Below are 18676 nucleotides of genomic sequence, written 5' to 3'. Positions count from 1 at the left end.
CATCAGTAAAAATACTTTTTCATTTTTCATAAGGTTAAACTATTTTTTCTTTAAATGAATTACTATTCAAGAATTGACTAAAAATATTTATAATTCATTTATTTTTTAATATCTATTTCACATAAAAAAAAAAAAACCATTTCCCGCAAAACTAACATACCACCTTAAATGAATATAATTAATCTAATTTCTTTCTCTAGACCCTCGAATTATTAAATTTATGGTCGAGTTTTGTGCAAGTTGTTTTAGGGTTTCAAGTCGATCGATATACTAAAGTACTATCATCGCATCTCTGTCACCTTCAATGTTTGAGGAAAAGGTTAAAAAAAAAAAACCTATCGAAACCTTTTATATTGGCTGATGATTTATTCAAAACAGATAAACGGTGGGTTACAAGACCTTATCCTCCATCAGGTTTTTCTTCTTTCTTATTTGGTGTTTTAGAAGACGAGATTGACTTCTCTTTGAAACACCGAACCCGTAATCACTTCTTAAAGGAAAAGTGTTGCAGACAGTAGAATCGGAGCCCTATTGGTAAAAGGTCTGCCAATGGAATCCAGATTTCGTTCTTCAGACTCAATCAAGTTAAAATGCGTTTATCACACTCATCTCCCGTCTATAGGTCGTCGTTGAGACCCATAGAAGTCGCTGAAAATGGGCGATTTTGGCGTGAAGTGAGGGGCGAGGACATGGTTTCATGTTTCATGCTTGGTCTTATTTCTGGTGGGGATATATCATGCATGGAAGAAAACACTTAAAATGCATTGCAATTTTTACTACAAAACATATCAATAAGTATCACTATCTTGCTTAAGGATTAGGAAAACGACATTCGGTGTTGATCATTTTGTCTTGTTTATGTTCTTAATCTTCGTTTTAATAAGTTAATCAAATAAAAAAAATAGTCTTCGCTTGGATGGATAAAGATATCGTACGTATGCGTTTCCTCCAGTGTGGTGACCTTTTTCCAGGAAACTTCCTTTGCCTCCTTCAACTTTGGTTAAAGAAAAAACTGGACTTTATCGTTTTATGACCAGGACAAGCTAGTGGTTTCAGACTCTCTGTTTTAAAAGCGATTTCATGCTTACCAAAAGTATTTTTGGTTTGTAAAAACTTGATATTTTTTTAGCGTGATTAAGAAAGGCTAATTAGATCCTTAATATTTGAGAATTAAATCAATCACACCCCTCTATCTACTTTTATGCAAACTTATCGTTAAATCATTGTTTCTTTTCCCACAACGAGAAAAGGTTCCCATCAATTACGAGCCTGGCCCGAGACAGAGCATTAAATATTAGAGGTCCACCATTAACCCAGAGACTGAGACAGTCTCTATGATGGATGTCCACCTAGACTGAGACAGAACACTCTCCTTCAACGAAACCAATTTAATTTAGGAGGTTGTAACAGTAGTTAAGGGCCCTTAATCCTTTCTTAATTGTCAGCTTTCAAACTGATGTGCAGATTGGCTGACAAACCTTTTTTTCTCAAGTTTTTATGGTCTTAGCAACCCGTCTCAAATATTTTTCTTTTAGTGCAAGTTGTTGAACTTGAATAATTCACCTCAGACGAGATGTAGGTGGTATTTAATATCTAAATAATTTACATAATTTAAACACATACAAAAAAAATTAATTTTAAACTTTGTTTCGACCGCGTTTACAAATGACTCAATGAACCGTTTAATTTACAATAGAAAAAAAAAGCTCTTTAAGTGACTTTCCAGGGACCTTCTGCTTAAAGTACGAGACCACCAGAGGCAACTTCTTCAACGGTGGTGATTCATGGTTACAGCTAAACAATAGAAAGAGGATCTATCCTAGCTGCGGTAATGCCGATTACAAGACTTGGTGAAATAAAACAGCAAAGACCGCGCTACCACAGACAGCACGAGCCATCCTACAGCACAGAGAGAAAGAAGGCCCTCGGAATGCAAGAATTTTCACTCGAGCTGCCAAGTCTGTCTGACTACCTGCCAGCCACTAAAGTAGCACCAGAGTCCTATACAGATGTGACACCAGTCCTTTACTAACTCTCATTTCGAGTTGTAATTATTGCATCGTTTGTATTGAAGGAAAGTAATAGATAAGTTCTCATTCCAATACAGATTGCAAATTCCTCCTGCAACACATATTGCACAGTTTGCAAGGAAGCCCACAAACTTACCGAGGAGCGCCACAAAATCAAAGGCAGATGTTATCATGATAGTATCACTTTTTTCCTTAAGATAAACAGGAAAGTCATTAAGAAGGGCTGATGGGTTGATAGAAAAATTCTCAACATTACTAGGAAGAAAACTAGTGAAGTAAGCAGCAGCAGCAACGTGAGCCTTGCGCTCGTAGCCCCTTTGAGATCTCTTTTCATTTTCAAAATTCAGCTTCAACTTTGGATGAAGAATCCAATACCTCCCAATAGAATGACCAATATTATGACAACGTTGGCACTTTAAATCGTGTTATTTGCCCTTGTAAAGTTTGTCATTGTTCATTGATTTGTTGATAGCATAAGCACGAGTTTTTGATAAAGAGATTTTAGAATTAGAACTCAACTTTTTTGCAAGCTTCTTCTTCGCGCACACATTAGTAAGGGATGGAAGGTCAGGATTAATAAGGATTATGTTGCAAATCTTCATAGTCTGAACCGAGGCTAGCTAAAAGTTGGAAAATCTTGTCCTCCTCCTCACTTTTCCTTAATTTTGTTGCATCAACCGTGTGGGGGATGATTTAGTGCAAGTTCACTCAATATACCTTTCAGGATCCAAGTAACTGAACATAAGTCTTGCCATCTTGCTGTAGATTAACAAGATTTCTGTTGATTTGGAAAATACGTGCTGCATTGTTCTGATTTCCATACATCTCTTTAACAACTTCCCATAGTTCTAAAAACGATTCCGAGTAGCTGAATATTTCAGCAATATGATTTTCCAGACATAACAAAAGTTGGTCCTTACATTGCCAAGCTTCATAAGCTTGTGAAGGAGAATCAAGAGCCATTGACATAGCCAAGTTTGGATCTTCTATCAAGAGCAATTGTCACAGCTCTTGACCAAGGGAGATAGTTAAATTCATTTAACAATATTACAGAGCCTAAACGTTGATTAGGATTTGGCTCTCCTTCCATCATATTGTAGCTAGGATCTATTGGTGTCATCAGCACTATCAATCTTGAGCGGGTCTTCTATTTGAATTTCAAATAATCAGTAGGGTATTAACGACCTGTTCTGATACCATGAAGAAACAAAAGAGAAAGAAGAATCTTAAACAGAAGAATTAATCATGCATGTTCCTAAATTGTTTTGGTCTCACAGAGTGTTATCTGCTGCATATCTAATCAATCGGCTACCTAGCCGAGTGTTACATTTTAAATCACTTCTTAAAGTCTTGCAGAAACAGTCACTTGATTTATCTCATTTGCGAGTGTTTGACTGCACTTGTTTTGTTTATATCAAAACTTCACATCGAGACAAGTTTGATTCAAGAGCCGCTGATTGTGTTTATTTGGGATACTCCTCAACATAAAAGGGGTATAAATGCTACCATCCTTCCCTAAAAGATTGTTCATATCAAGAGATGTTCAATTTGAAGAAAGTTCTTTATAATTTAAAAATAGAAATCAACAAGAAGACTTGGCAGAATTGTTTCCTTTATCTAATGCTGCTTCTACAGACTTGACTTTATCTTCAGATAAACTACCTGTTGCAGATGACACTTCCTCCTTCCCTGATGGTATGACTACTAATGAAGGGAATGTGGTCCTATTAGTATATACTCTGAACACAGCCATACAGATTCCAAAGCTGATGATAGTAGCAATCATGATAGACACTTGTCCACCACAGCTGCAGATATGCATTCTAACTCAAGAGTTGTCATTCCTATTATCTCGGACTCTGAGGGTGATTCTGCTAATCAGTCTCTTCAGTCTCCTTTGTAATTTGTGTCTCCTCTTAACACCCCCTTGTCATTCCTATTACCATGGATTTTGAGGGTGATTCTGCTAATCATTCTCTTTTTCCACAACCCCGTAGGAATCCAATATGTCATTGTGCTCCTCCAACAAAGTTACAAGACTATGTCATTTATACAGCAAAACATCTTATCTCTAATTACCTTACATATCAACTTCTCTCAGTTAAACATACTGCTTTTTTTACTGCTATCTCTGATGTGCATGAACCATGGAATTTTTAGGAGGCAAATTCACAGGATGAATGACGGCAGGCTATGCATGATGAGCTGCAAGCCCTTAATCAAAATAAAACTTGAAGTATTGTCAAACTTCTTAAAGATAAGCATGTTGTGGGTAGTCGTTGGATGTATAAAATCAAGTTTAACTCGGATGAGTCTATTGACAAATACAAGTCACGTCTTGTGGCTCAGGGCTATACTCAAACTTTTGGCGTAGATTACAGGAAGTATGCTGAGAGAACCATACGTGGATAATCTGAGAAAACTATGCATGAAAGTCTCTGCACCTATTGAATTTGTAAGGAAGGCTGTAAAGACGGCTGGGTTTACAAATAAAATGGGTCGTCCCAGGCCAATCAGCATACTCACTTCTCTGGAAGATGCTGGTATTATCAAGTGGTGTGCAGGGGTTGGGCGAATGTGGCTGGATTTCTTTTGCTGCTGCCAGAACTTGAGATGGTGAAAATTGTTGTAAGTTATCATCTGAGGTTTTCTTGTATTTTGACGTTGGCATAAATGCATGAAGCTACAAAAAATGAGTGCGTTAGGCTTTATCTTTGCTATTGATCAGACTGGCTTCTGACGAGCCATCACATTCTTGTGTCATTTTTGTGACAGAACGGATACTGTTATTTATCGAGTGCGGTTGCTGCAAAATATTTTAAACGTGAACCCAGCAGATGAAGACAATTAGGTTCCAAGGATGAGTGCAATTCATGGAAGTCTGAATCGAATGTGTTTCCCTCTTTGTTCTGATCATACAAGTGATTTATATACTGGGAAAATTACCCTACAGGATATTGACTTCACTTCATTTGTGGACGTTGACTGAATAATGCTAGAGTTGCACCGTTTGTAGTGATCTATTTGTGCTGGTTCTCAAGGCTGCTAACTTTTGTTGCCCTCATCGACCTCTTCCTTTTCTGTTTCTACACAGAAGTGAAGCCATTCAGTTTCTCTGTACGTTGTTTCCACATAGATTCATTTGCACCACGAAAATGATGTTTCTCATGAATGATCCCGAATTGTAGCATCTCCTAAGAGCACGAATGAACTATCCGAAGGCACTTCCCCTTGTTGGTTTCAGTTGAAAACTTGATGACCAATTGTGCGTGTTGTTGGAAACTCTCTTTGAAACAGCTTATCTATTAATTTCAGCACCCGAATCTCGGACTAACTCCTATGACGTCCCGTATTTGATTCCATTCCTTGCGCTGTTGGAGCGTTACATGCAGTGTTCCACTGTCATTATCTCAACTGGGACCAACTGTTGTTCTCTTTTTCTCCTTCTTTACTTCTAAATTTATGTAAAGACCTCAAACTCTTAAAAAAAGCTTTTATCATTATCTCAACTGGGACCAATCAACATGTCTTTTTTGCTTCAAAGCTCATTTCGTTATATTCACATTTCACTTATCTAAACAGTGCGACATCACTATTCAACAATTTACAGAAAGAACCCGATACTGTAACATGGAATCTGATTATAAAATCCCATCTTGATTTTGGCCTTTTGGTGAAGCTTTGTTGTTGTGTAAGACTGGGAGAATTGGGTGTTAAAGTTGACAGCCTTACACTTCCATCAATAAACAGAGGTGTTTCGTCCCTTAAGAGAGATTCGCTGTTAGGAAAAATGGTTCATTGTGTTGCAATGAAGTTAGGGTTCGGATTTGATCTGTATTTTTGTAATAAATCTTGGTGGGTTTGTTATGGTCTTAAAGTGTTTGATGAGATGTCTCAGAGAGATTTGGTTTCTTGGACATCGATGATTTCTGGGTTTGTTTTCGAAGGAAGTTTTGTTGGTGCTTGATCTTTTCAATAAAATGAGGTTGGGGATGGAACCGAATTTCGTTGACTTCGATTGTTATGTTTCAAGGGTGTTGTGCATGTGAGGGTTTGAGAAGATAATATGCACTTTGGAACCTCTATCCTTGACATTAAGATGTGGAAGCATTTCTCCAGCTGGAGAATTTTTTGACAGAATGCTTGCCAAAGATATTGTAACATGGATATCAATGATCGAAGTGGTATGGAAACCATGGGCTGGGTGTTGAAGCTGCAGAACTTTTCAATAAGATGTTGGAGGAAGGAACAAAGCCCAGCAGTGTAAACCTCTCAAGTCTGTTATCAGGTTGTAGTCAGTCTGGCCGTGTCAGCAAAGGCTGTCAAGTGTTGAGCCTGAATTGGACCTTTAAAATCAAAACCATAGTTATTAAATCTGAGAGTTGACTCGGCTAAGAAACCGGGTCTCGAATTTCATGGGTCGATCTGGATCAACTCAGCCAACCTGAAAAAATTAAAATCAAAACAAAACTTAACTTGAGTTTTTTTTTTTTTATTTCACTCTTAAAGCTTCACTTTATGGGCTTAATAGTACTCTTAGTAGAAATTTAATCTTTTAATTAATGTTGTTAATAATTAAAAAAATTATATTTTTTATTTTATTATTCGATATTAGATTTGTTGGGAAATAAAATTTTTGAGTAATTTTTTCTGCTTTGTATAGTTCATCACTATCTCAAACAAACATATATTTTAGAGTTGATATTTGAAATTATAAGTATTTATTTTTTATCATATAATTAAGTGATTTTTTTAGTAAAATTAAGTTATTAAACCTAGTTGAGTTCATGAACTAGGTTGTAGAATAACCAAGGTCATCCAATATGTCACCATCTCAATATTTTAAAAAAAGTTTTTATCTCGGTGTTTTTTACTCTTTTTTTTTAATAAGTTAAGTTATATTTTTACTAGTCATTTGAATTGTCTTTAAACTCATAAAATCATCCGATTTATATCCAGTCAGTTCTGATGCGGTTTAATTGGAAACTCGTGTTGGGCAAAGAATCGGGTTAAGAAGTTTTAAGATTTACCCACTTACTCGGGTTTAATAACATTGTTAAAAAACCCTCATATTCTTAGTATTTTATTTTCACAATTAAATTTTTTTGATTTGGCCTGTAGTAGAACACGAGTCTATCAAAGAGTACTTTCCAATAATTAAATGAAGATAGTGTTTGATATTGTGATAGTGATTGTTTTTCAAAGTGTTTTATCTCGGAAATACATGAAAATAATATTTTTTTTAAAATTTAATTTTGATATTGATATATTAGAATAATCTAAAAAATATTAATTTTAATTAAAAAAAACATTTTAAAATTTTATAAAATACAATTTTTACAGAAAACACAAACATGAACACGGTAACGACAGATCAATCAAACACAAAACCAAACCATGTCCACTCTTCCCTCTCCGACAAACCCTCTCTCTCTCTCTCTCTCTCAAACCCATCTTTCCTGAATTTGGTTTCTTATAAATTCCACTTATTCAACCATTTGGTTTCTTGAATTTGGAAAAGGTGAAGTAGGAAGATATTAATTGTTTTCGCCGGCTCCTTTTTGAATACTCATGACATCAACATACGATTTTCCTAAATACTGCTGGAGTTTCTGAAGTAACCCTTCTCTCCATCTAGATTGAGGCTACAAAAGATAGCCATAGAAGTTCGCTCGTTCACTAAGTTAACAGTTGCTCGATGCTCTGTAAATCCCATTACTCACAATCTGTAGAAAGAACATCTTTTTTTTATTATTATTATTTTTAGCAATTATCTAGATCTTATTAACACATGGGAGATAATGGGGGATCTTGAAGGAGTACTCGTTTCAAATCAGACCAAGAGAAGTCCAAATTCGAGGGTTTTGCTTCGTGGGTTTGCTTATTTGAGCGTTAGCAGTCCACTCAAGTTCTTGAATCAAATTGGGTCTCCAAGAAAGGCAAAAACTTATGGTGGCAAAGAAAATAAAGAAAAGACATCATCAAATTAGCCCTAGGCCGGTTTCAAAGGTCGACAATTCATCATGGAGTTCATGCAGGGCAATGTTGAGATTGAGTTATCCAGCATCTCAATCAAGTTTGTTCCTGCTGATTAATCTCCTCCGTGGAGCCAACAAGGGTTGTGGGAAGGTCAGGGGCTCCAACAGAAGAAAACAGCTGTGCCAAGAGCATTCTATCAAAGAGTATTCTCACTAATGTATTTTAATCCAAGGTGGGGGGTTGAGATTGCATTTGTTGATGAGTGAATGGTTTCTTTTGACGTTCTATTAGTTTTTTTTTTTTTTAATTGATTACAAAGTTATAATATTTAATTGTAAAGCTCTTTAATCATTAACTCAATTATAACGCAATCCTGAAATATTTACAAACTTTTTTATTGACTTATTTTTCGCATGTCTGTTATAAACAATGATATATAAAGTGTAATTTTTAAAACTAAAAAAAAATGTAATTGCTTATGATTTTAGAAGGGTCAAAGTAATTTTTTCTATTTAAAATTTTGCCATTGTGTGTGTATATGTATATATTACTATTTTATTTTATGTTAAATAATTAAATAACACTAAGATACCAATATGAATACAAGAAATTTTATGAATATGATATGAATATTTAATTTTTTTACCTAATAAGTATGGTGTGTGTGTGGTGGTGGGAACTCAAATAGTAAATATCTAAATCGAATGAATAGATTATTTAAATTAAAAAGAACTTGTCCTCAATTTCAAATTATTCTTAACTCGATCTCATGAATGATCAATCAATAGTTTTCAAATTTTTACATGCTTAGCCTTTTCATTAGAAGAAATCATATATGTTTCATATATGTTATGTTCAACCTCCTTAACAACGGAAGCGATATTAGAGCCTTATGAGAAAATTTGAAAATTTACTTTACATTTTTTATATTAAATACATGAAATTAACTTTGACCCCATCATTTCTAAAATTATATTCAAGCACATGTAACATGCCTGTTTGGAGTGGTTGCGACTGCTTTTCAAAATGTTTTTCACTTAAAAATATATCAAAATAATATTTTTTTTATTTTTGACATCAGCGCATCAAAATGATCTAAAAATACTAAAAAATATTAATTTGAAGCAAAGAAAAAAATAAAAAAAATTCAAACTTTTTTAAAAGCGCTTTTAAAACACAAAAATAAACAGGTATTCAACATAAACAAAAAAAAAAATTTGCATATAAATCTTCTCCTTCAACATTATCTTTATCATTCTCATCGAATTTTAGCGATTGATTTTAATCCATAAAGGAACTAAAATCATCAAAAACTTTTAGTTTCAACATCATACTCATCTTGATCAAAAAACTATTTTTTCTATTTATGCCTCTGAAACGGGTTCTCAAAATTAATCAAGAATTCATTATAACTCTAATCACGATCCTTAGGCTCCTCACCTTTGCCAAATGACGAGCTAGTTTTGTAATTTATCTCTATATATCTTCGATCACCAGTTTCTGAATATCTTTTTCTAAAAGGAACCTTCTATTCTTTCTTTATACGAGCATATCATGTTCTGCTACATCTTTTAGTCATGATTATTCTAGAACACAGTAAGCAAATACTTATCACGATCGTTGGGTTCTAATACCAATTGACACATACAAAAACAACACAAGAGAAACAACAAATATAAAAATACATAATTTTGCCAAAAAGGAATTACAAAAAATTCATAATTTAAAATTTTATTAATGAATATTTTCTAAACAAACTAAGAAATCTGAAAATAAAGGATAGATAATAAAAATTCTAAACAAACTAGGAAAAAAAAAAAACAAACAAGTAGGCGATCAGGCAATGATCTCTCTAGTTCTCTTTCTAACTCACAACACTTCTTGTTTCTTAGATTTGTGTCTGAAACAGCTCCAAGAAGATATCTTTTTTCCCAATTTGCAAATACCAGTTTAGTTCTTTTGGTTCCTACAAATTGCAGAAGCAAAACCAAGTTTCTATTTCAAGAAAGAGAGAAAAGAAAGATGGGAGGGTACTCATTGGGGTCAGCTTTTGATTCAAAATCAGAGTAGATGATAATGGTGGCTTTGTTATTAATGGTGGGTTCATTTACACTGGCACTCGTTTTGGAAACAACAATGCTTCCATTTATGTCTCTCAACTCTCTTCCTCTTCCAATTCCTCTTCATCTCACGGCATGTTCTTTCTCTCTTTTGTGAAGTTTGTGACTTTATAGTTGTGTTTATTTAATCTATTGCACTGCATAGTGTTTTTGGAGATGATATATGTAATTGCGCTGGGGAATGTAACGTTGTTGTCTTTCTTATATACGCTGGTCCCAGTTGGATTTTTTAGGCTATATGGCTGAGAAATTTTTTGCTTGATGAGATTGTTTTGCCAATAAATCCAGTGAGCTGGTAGCAATTGGGAAACTTTATAGGGAGCTCATAAATTTCACAATCAGCATTCAAGGCCACTCAACATGTAGATGTCTGGATACTCCGAATGGAATTGATACCATTTTCTTTGTTAATAGAAGCATATTAAGATCCTGACCAGCCCTTACCTTTTCCCCCCTGTGAGATTGGAGGGTTAGATTGGTTGTTAATAAAATAGATTGACAGATCACAATGAGAATCTACTAAAGCAAAGAAATAGAGTACCGTAATATTAAATTGCAGACACTCTAGGTCTCTGACAATTGATATTGATGGAAGATAGACTTGAAAGTGGCATATTTTAGTGGGGGATCAAAGAAGGAAATATGGATGTTATTTTACATCTGTGTAATGTTTTTCATTTGCATCAAGCATATTTGCTAGTTGCATACAATGTGCTATTTATCAAAAGGAAGCCTCAGGGGAGTATTCATTGCACTGTTCACATATGGATGTTATTTTGGGATTAGGTCGATGCTGGATTTGGGATTGATAAATTTACATTCCACAGGTCAGATTAGATGTTAAACCAATCTTTAGACCTGGATTATCACAGCTCATGCAGTAAAAAATGAGATAATGCGACCATGAACATGCACAAACTGTGTCTGTTTCATCCTCGAACTTTAGTTTAATTTGTTTCAGCCTATGACATGTTGCTAATGACTGCACATGAAACTTAAAACCTTAGGTTTCTACCAAGTTTATCAACTGTATCTTCTAGCTTACAGGTCCTTACACATTCACCAACAAAGTTACTATTGCTTATCGACAAACACCACTAGTAATCCCAGAAAGTAGGATGAATGTATGCCCTTAAGTTCAATGAGTATCTTCCTTGCCATGATGTTTCTTATGTGAAAGATTTGCTCCCGGCCTTGGATCTTTCTAGAAGAGAAGAGCTAGAGAGGCATTGTCCTCCACTTGAGAAGCGTTTGTTTTGCCTGGTGCCACTTCCAGAAGATTATAAATTGCCCATAAAATGGCCAACCAGCAGGGATTATGTGTGGAGAAGCAATGTGAATCATACACATCTTGCTGAAGTCAAAGGAGGCTAGAACTGGGTGCATGAGAAATATCAGCTACGGTGGTTCCCTGGTGGTGGCACTAATTTCAAGCATGGAGCAGCTGATTACATTAAGAGGTAGATGAACTTAAGCTTCTTATATCACCTATTCGCTTTCAAACTGGTTAATTTATCATTTCCTACAACAGCAATGATACCAGTAATTGATGATATTTCCAAAACCTAAGCATTATCGCGTTCCATTTCTTATGATTTTTCTTTGAAGTGCAGGTTAGAAAATATGACAACTGATGACAGGTGATCTGCGTTCAGCTGGGGTTGTTCAAGTTGTGTATGTTGGCTGTGGCGTTGCTAGCTTCTCAGCTTATCTTCTTCCTTTGGACATACAAACAATGTCTTTTGCTCCCAAAGATGGTCGTGAAAATCAGATTCAGTTTTCTTTAGAACGAGGAATTGGTGCCATGACTGCTGCCATTACCACAAAACAGCTACCATATCCCTCAAGCTCTTTTGAGATGGTTCATTGTTCGAGGTGTTGTGTTGACTGGCATGAGAATGGTATGGTGCTTGAACATTGTTATGCATAGTGGCATTTGAAAATTGTTTGTAGGAAGAAACATATCTTTCGGATAAATGCTCCATGCTCTTCGTACATTTTGCTACAATGTTTTCATCCAATTGAAGTGATAATAGTCAGCCAAAAGAAGTGATCTCTGATTTCTTACCTTTTCGGATGGCCTATAGTAACACAAAAGAACAATATTAAAGACTTGGAACTACAGATGCATTTCTATGGAAGTTTACAATTCATGATTCCCAGTATGTTTTTATACATGCCAGTGGATTGCTGTATACATGACTTGCATCAGCTATCTTTTCACCCAGTACAAACTTTTAAATCAGTTTAGTGAAAGTGCACTGTGTAAGTTTTGACATGCAGATGCTACCCTGATGTGTTGATAGCAAGTATTGAATTGTTGTTCATTGCATTTGCAAGCACCTGAACATTTTTTAGGACTCTCGAGTTAAAAAATCTGTTTCATTTATGTTTAGATTTTACATGTTTTCCATAAGTTCCTTGGGCTTTTATTTTATTGTTATATTGTTTTAGTGCAGATGGTATTTTACTCAAAGAAGTTAATCGTCTTTTGCGAGATAATGGATATTTGTCTATTCAGCTCCACGTGTTTATAGAAAGGATAAAGATTATCCATTAATTTGGGATAAGTTGGTAAATCTGACTTCAGCTATGTGCTGGAAACTCATTGCCCGAGAAGTTCAGACCGCAATCTGGGTCAAACCAGAAAATGAGTCATGCCTTGCACGGAACGCAGAGATGAAGCAAATAAACATCTGTGATACCGTGGTTGACATGAAACCATCATGGAAAACTCCACTAAGAAACTGCATACCAAGAAGAAGTGCACAAACAAATTCTCAGAAACTCCCTCCTAGGCCAGAACATCTTTCTGTATATTCAGAGCGTCTCAGAAAAATTGGTGCGCTCATGTGCTTTTTATGAGCTTAAGGTAGCTGGAAATTGTATTTGTTTATCCCTGCTTTTCCTCCTGACCCCTGGTCATGTCTGAGTGTGGTATCTTTTTCAAATTTACAAACTATATTAGCTTTTAATTTCAAAATTGAGTGCACTGCAGTGCATTTGCAATGAGCACAGTGAAAGATATAGATATCAACTATCACATACATTTCAAAGTTTCAAGTAGTTGGAGGCAGCTTAGGGGCTAGGACTGCCTGTGCTTTTCTGTCATCAAAATCACTGGGGCAGGGTTTGCATGGGAAATTTCAGATGATGACCAGCATTTAACCTTGTCTTTTGGAGTCTATTGCTGTGATTACTAGGAAAACTCATAAAACATGCTAAATATTCAATCTGACAAGATAATTTGTGCACATTCTCGTTGCAGGGATAACTGAAGAAGAATTTTCTTCAGATGCCATATTCTGGCAAATCAAGTTGGCCATTATTGGAAGCTGATGAATATCAAGGAGACGGGTAAACGTAATGTCATGGAAATGAATGCTTTTATTGGCGGATTTGCTGTGGCTTTGAACTCGATGCCTGTTTGGGTGATGAATATAGTTCCCATGAGCATGAATAATATACCTTGTCAGCTATTTATGACAGGGGTCTTGTTGGAGCTTTTCATGATAGGTAAGAGACCATCAATCAATTGAAAATGGTGCTCAGCTTTTTCCTCATGGATAGAGGGATTTGTCACATGCTAGTGCTTACCATGTGTATTTTAACTTCAGTTGTGAGTCATTCTCAACATATCCACGTACATATGATCTATTGCATGCCAACCATCTCTTCACTCACTACAAAGAACATGGAGAAGGTTGCTTGCTAGAGGGTATCATGCTGGAGATGGACCATATCATACAACCTCAGGTATTTTATAACTCTTTCAATAAATTTCATCTATCGAAGTCTTAAAAGTCAGAGAGGTTACATGTTGAATGCCAGGATGAAGAATGAATAGGCTTTAGGCAACTAGATGTAAAGCTATGGCCAGCTTCTTTGAACTATATTCCATGTCACCTGCTTTCATAACACCAGTGCACTTATCTGTATCCGGCATCGTTCATAACAAGCACGTGAATAATGGACTGTATAATTCATTATATGACATAATGTTGATGTTGATACTACTTCGATGTCTGATTCTAAGATATACAAGTGTATGGATCCATCTGAAGTTGGATGGACAGAGCGTACCTCTTTAGGCCATTATGACTTTGTATCCCGCGATATACAATCTTACCAAGACTATTAATGTGTAGGGATTGGTTATCATCAGAGATGTGGAATCCATTACATCAAGAGTCCGTGATTTAGCTCCAAAGTTCCTATGGGATGTCGAATCGCATGTTCTGGAAAACAAAGAAAAGAAGATAGAAACTGTACTTATATGCAGAAAGAAGTTTTGGGCAATTGTTTTAAGTTGTACATGCATCCAAGATACTTACCTCAGGTTCTTTTTCAAGATAGAATAGGTTACTTGTACCATGAGTTCACTAGCCATAACCTTCACCATCTTTTGTTCATGCTAATACTAATTTAGCAGCTTATACTAATTTATTAATTGCTTTGTCGGGGCATCATGTCGGCTTGTTTTTTTCTTTTCACCTACAACAAACACATCTCAGTAGATAAAGGCCATAGAAATCCGATTTTCCTCCAAGTTTCTTACAAAAGCCATGCACTATCCTCCCCACCTTCCACCCTTGTGGGCAGATTTGCTGTTTTTGTTTTAATGAAATTCGTATTGGTTCAATACATATACAACCCCATTCTTGGCTCTAGTTAATCCATTTACCTGCCGAACCAACAACTCAAGATTGCATTGTACACTTTCAAGGTGCAAGTACCAGCACAAAGAACTGAAAAGTTGACTTTTTTTTCCCCTTCCTTCCTATAAATTCCTACGTATTAGAAGGCAGAGACCCTTTGCATACTTGCAAAAATGTTATCATGGGAAACATCTGGGGGATGTTCAAAGTTAAATTCGATCATGAATGGGCTCTCATCGGGCCCTCTGTTACCATCTGCACCATAACTACAACCTATAATGGGCTCATTTAACCTTGTTAGAGCAAACCCAATTGATTGTGTTGATTTCTGAATCTAAAAGTACCAGCAAGAATAATCAAGAAACCCCTCTAAGGTGATCTCCCTTTACTCTAGTGAGGTGTTGAATTCAAGAGGAGAGATTTCACTCATCCCTTCAGGATAAAAAGCTGTATAAGTATTTTTCTACCTAGAAAGTTTGTGAATTCATGTTACGAGCATGATATGCATTCTTATTTTTTTTTTCAAACCGTTTATATTTTCTATCATGTATATCTTTTACATTTTTATGTGCCTCCCTTCAATTTTTTTCACGGAGAACTTCATATACTTAATGAAGTTCTGTAATCATCAATAAAATTCGAATATTATATATAAAAAAAAGAGCATGAGACGCACTGCCAAGCTCCAATATTCTTTTTTTGGGGGTAACAATGAATATTGAAAAACAGTAGAGTCCAAGGGAGATAAGCAGCCAGTACCATCAACTAAAACATTTATACTCGTGAATCAAATCTTTCCTCAACAAAAGAAAAAAACAGGACAAACTGTTACCTTATAGGAGTTCACTTTGGAGTCTTTGTAAGAAAATCAAATATATGTTTGTAATAAAATCAAATATATGTTTGTCTCGAAGTCATATACGCACTGCTATGTATAAAAGACTTTAGGATGAATAATGGGCTGGAAACACTAGCTAGTTGATGATTATAGTTACCATCAAATAATTATTTTTTTTGAGGAGTAATGCTATAAATATTAGTAAATCTAACAAATCTTCATCAGTCATTATATTTTATCGCTGCCAGCTAAAACCATGTTAAATGTTCTTATTCTCGATAATTCACAACACCACCTTATTTCTGACTTCTGAGCATATAATTGATGTTTTATAATGAAGCTTTAATGGTGGGAGGGGGAGGGCGATAAGGGCTTGACCAGTTAGAGCCCTTGACCATGCCTAGGTTACTAGGTACCTATAACCATAGCCATGCAATATATATACATTAATATTATATAGGACAGAAGTCTATAATGGAGGAGGGAGAGGGGAGAGGGGAGAGGGGAGAGGGAGAGGGACAATCAAGTAAATTTGAAAGAAGCACTAAAACAAGCAAAGGAAGATAAAATCCTCCCTCTGCATGAAAAGAAATGGGCCACTAAAAAGGGAACTGATAAGACAAGACAACCCCACGCTTGTCGGCCTTGCCCCCACCAAAAAAAAAAAAAAAACCCTACACCACACAAACACACATTTCATTTGCAGATCAGAGACGATGCTGATGCTTATTGCCAGTGGTTGAGTTGACCGTTTGGCTTCTTCGTATGATCATCACTACTACTGCTGCCACCTCCTCTTTCAATCCATACATACTTCCTTCCATCTGGCCTTTTAAGGTTTACTATTGATTGATTTGTGTATGGAAGGCTTCTACTTAATTGTCATTTTGCTTAGGATGTTGTGTCTGTTCACGTGCTCTTATGAACCCATTAAAAATTCCATGTCTAATAAGATAGATCTTAGTACTTAGCAGCAGAGTAGTATTATTGATGAAAACTGTTCATCATTTTATATATTTCTTACTTGTATTTCGAAACGTACCTACAGCAAGCTTTGAGAAGCATGGCAATAACTGGAAATTTTTTTAAAAAAAAAAATTAGCTCTTCAATTTTTCATAATAATCATGCATTTAGCCCCTTTAAAATAAGATATTCACTCTTCAATCTTATAGTTCTTATGATGACATCTAAATTAAAATTTTCTAGTTCCTTCCTTGCTTCTATCCACAGTTTTTATTTTTTCTTCTGTCCATCCTAAGGCATATGTGTCAAATTGTTCATATGAATGGTCAATGTATGACAACTTCTATTCACAGCTCGCTTAGTAAGTACGTATTTATACAGGGCTCAATCACTCATAAGAGATTGATGGTGTTTTTACTTAGAGTTTAATTTTACTATTTTACTATTTTACTAAATTGGACGGAAGACTATGATATATTTTACTAAACGGATTGTTTTTTTAATACATGCAATTTATTTTATATATTTTTTATTAGCAGCATGTTTTTTGAATTAAAAGTAAAGATAATTAAAATAGTTTTTTTGTGTAAGAATTTCAATAATTTGAAATTAATAAGTATGAAATAATGTATCCTTTCATTCTAAAATACATATATTTTCTTGTCAATGTATTTGTTTTCTAAAGAAAAATATATTTTTATCATAATAATTATTTTTTAAATGAAAAAACCTATCATAATATGAAAAAATTAGAAATAATGTCTCGATATTTTATATACAATTGAAGAAAAAAATCATTAATAAAAAAATATTATAATAAAAAAATAACAAAATATAAGTTTTGTTTTCATTAAATATTCATGACAACAAATTGAAATTTTGTTTGCATATTAGGTTCATATGTAATAATTAACAAAGTAATTGCTAATATTACCTACAACTTTCATAATATTATTTGAAAATAAAGGTAAAATTGAATGGTATTTAATGAAATAATATTTTAAATATAATTTAAAATATTTTATTTAAAATTTAAGAAAAAAAATCAAAACAAACTAAAGGATAGTCTAAAAAGAGGTTAGGAACTTAGTGGGCTAGCACACTTGGCCCAATATAAAAATGTTCATGCTTGTATGGGGCTACAAGGTCAGGCTCGTACACCTACCAATTTCCCCTTTGTTTTTTTTTTTCGCTTAATAATACGGACAACACATCGTTCATCCTATGTCTTAAGAAACAAAACAAACAATGTGTTGTCTATAGTTGCAAACTATATGTCGTCTACTAGTTCAATGGTCGAAAAGTTGAGGTTCGAGGATTGGGACTTCAAAAACCCATTTTCCAATCACTTTCACTTTAAAACACATAATAATTCTAAGTACTGCAATATACTCGTTTTCAACCTCAAAACATCATTAAATCGGTCAAGAAACAAAAAACTAAATTGAATAAAAAATATTTTTTGAGCCTCAATCTTCTTTTCATCAAGAAAAACTCAATAACACCAAAAAAAAACCTTTTGTTTGCTAAAATGTGGCCTATCAACCATTCTCTATCTCTCCCCTCCTTCAATTTTTTTTTTTTGATGATTTTGAACCATAAAAGAATTGAACTTTATGAAATAAACATAAATTCTAAAACCAAAGTGATAAAAAATGTCTGAAAGAAGAATTTCTAGATGAAAATGAAATTTTTGTGCAAATTTAAAAAAGCCACTTTGTTTTTCTTGTTTTTAGTTCGGTTCCTTTTCTATTAATTATTGTTTACTAAAAATTTAAATCTTATTTTATTAAATTGGCTTCTATTTCAACTCTAAATTTTATCAAACATCCAGGAAGCAAAAAGAAATTAACAACAAAAAAAAGATGAAATTAAAAAAAAATTAATTCACCAAAAATAAAAAAACATTGTTCAATGAAAATCCCCTCATTGTGAGGTGATGAACAGTACTCTACTGTCAATTACTGTCCTCTTTTATATGTATTATTGATGAATAGTGATGAATAGTGAATTACTATTTTCTTTTTTAGACGTATTGTATACTGTACAAGGAGATATGGTTCCTATGGCTACGTACCAAGAGGCTT

At 34.5% G+C, this 18676-nt stretch overlaps 1 pseudogene; it reads left to right on the top strand.

Annotated features, from left to right (window-relative positions):
• The first annotated feature begins 9824 nt into the window (after positions 1–9824).
• Positions 9825–14598, top strand: LOC18106120 (probable methyltransferase PMT7; annotated as a pseudogene).
• The last annotated feature ends 4078 nt before the right edge of the window (positions 14599–18676 follow it).

Source organism: Populus trichocarpa, chromosome 16 (assembly GCF_000002775.5).
Source record: "Populus trichocarpa isolate Nisqually-1 chromosome 16, P.trichocarpa_v4.1, whole genome shotgun sequence".
NCBI lineage: Eukaryota > Viridiplantae > Streptophyta > Magnoliopsida > Malpighiales > Salicaceae > Populus > Populus trichocarpa.
The sequence above is the reverse complement of the archived record's forward strand: the minus strand, read 5'-3'. Positions and strand labels throughout refer to the sequence as shown.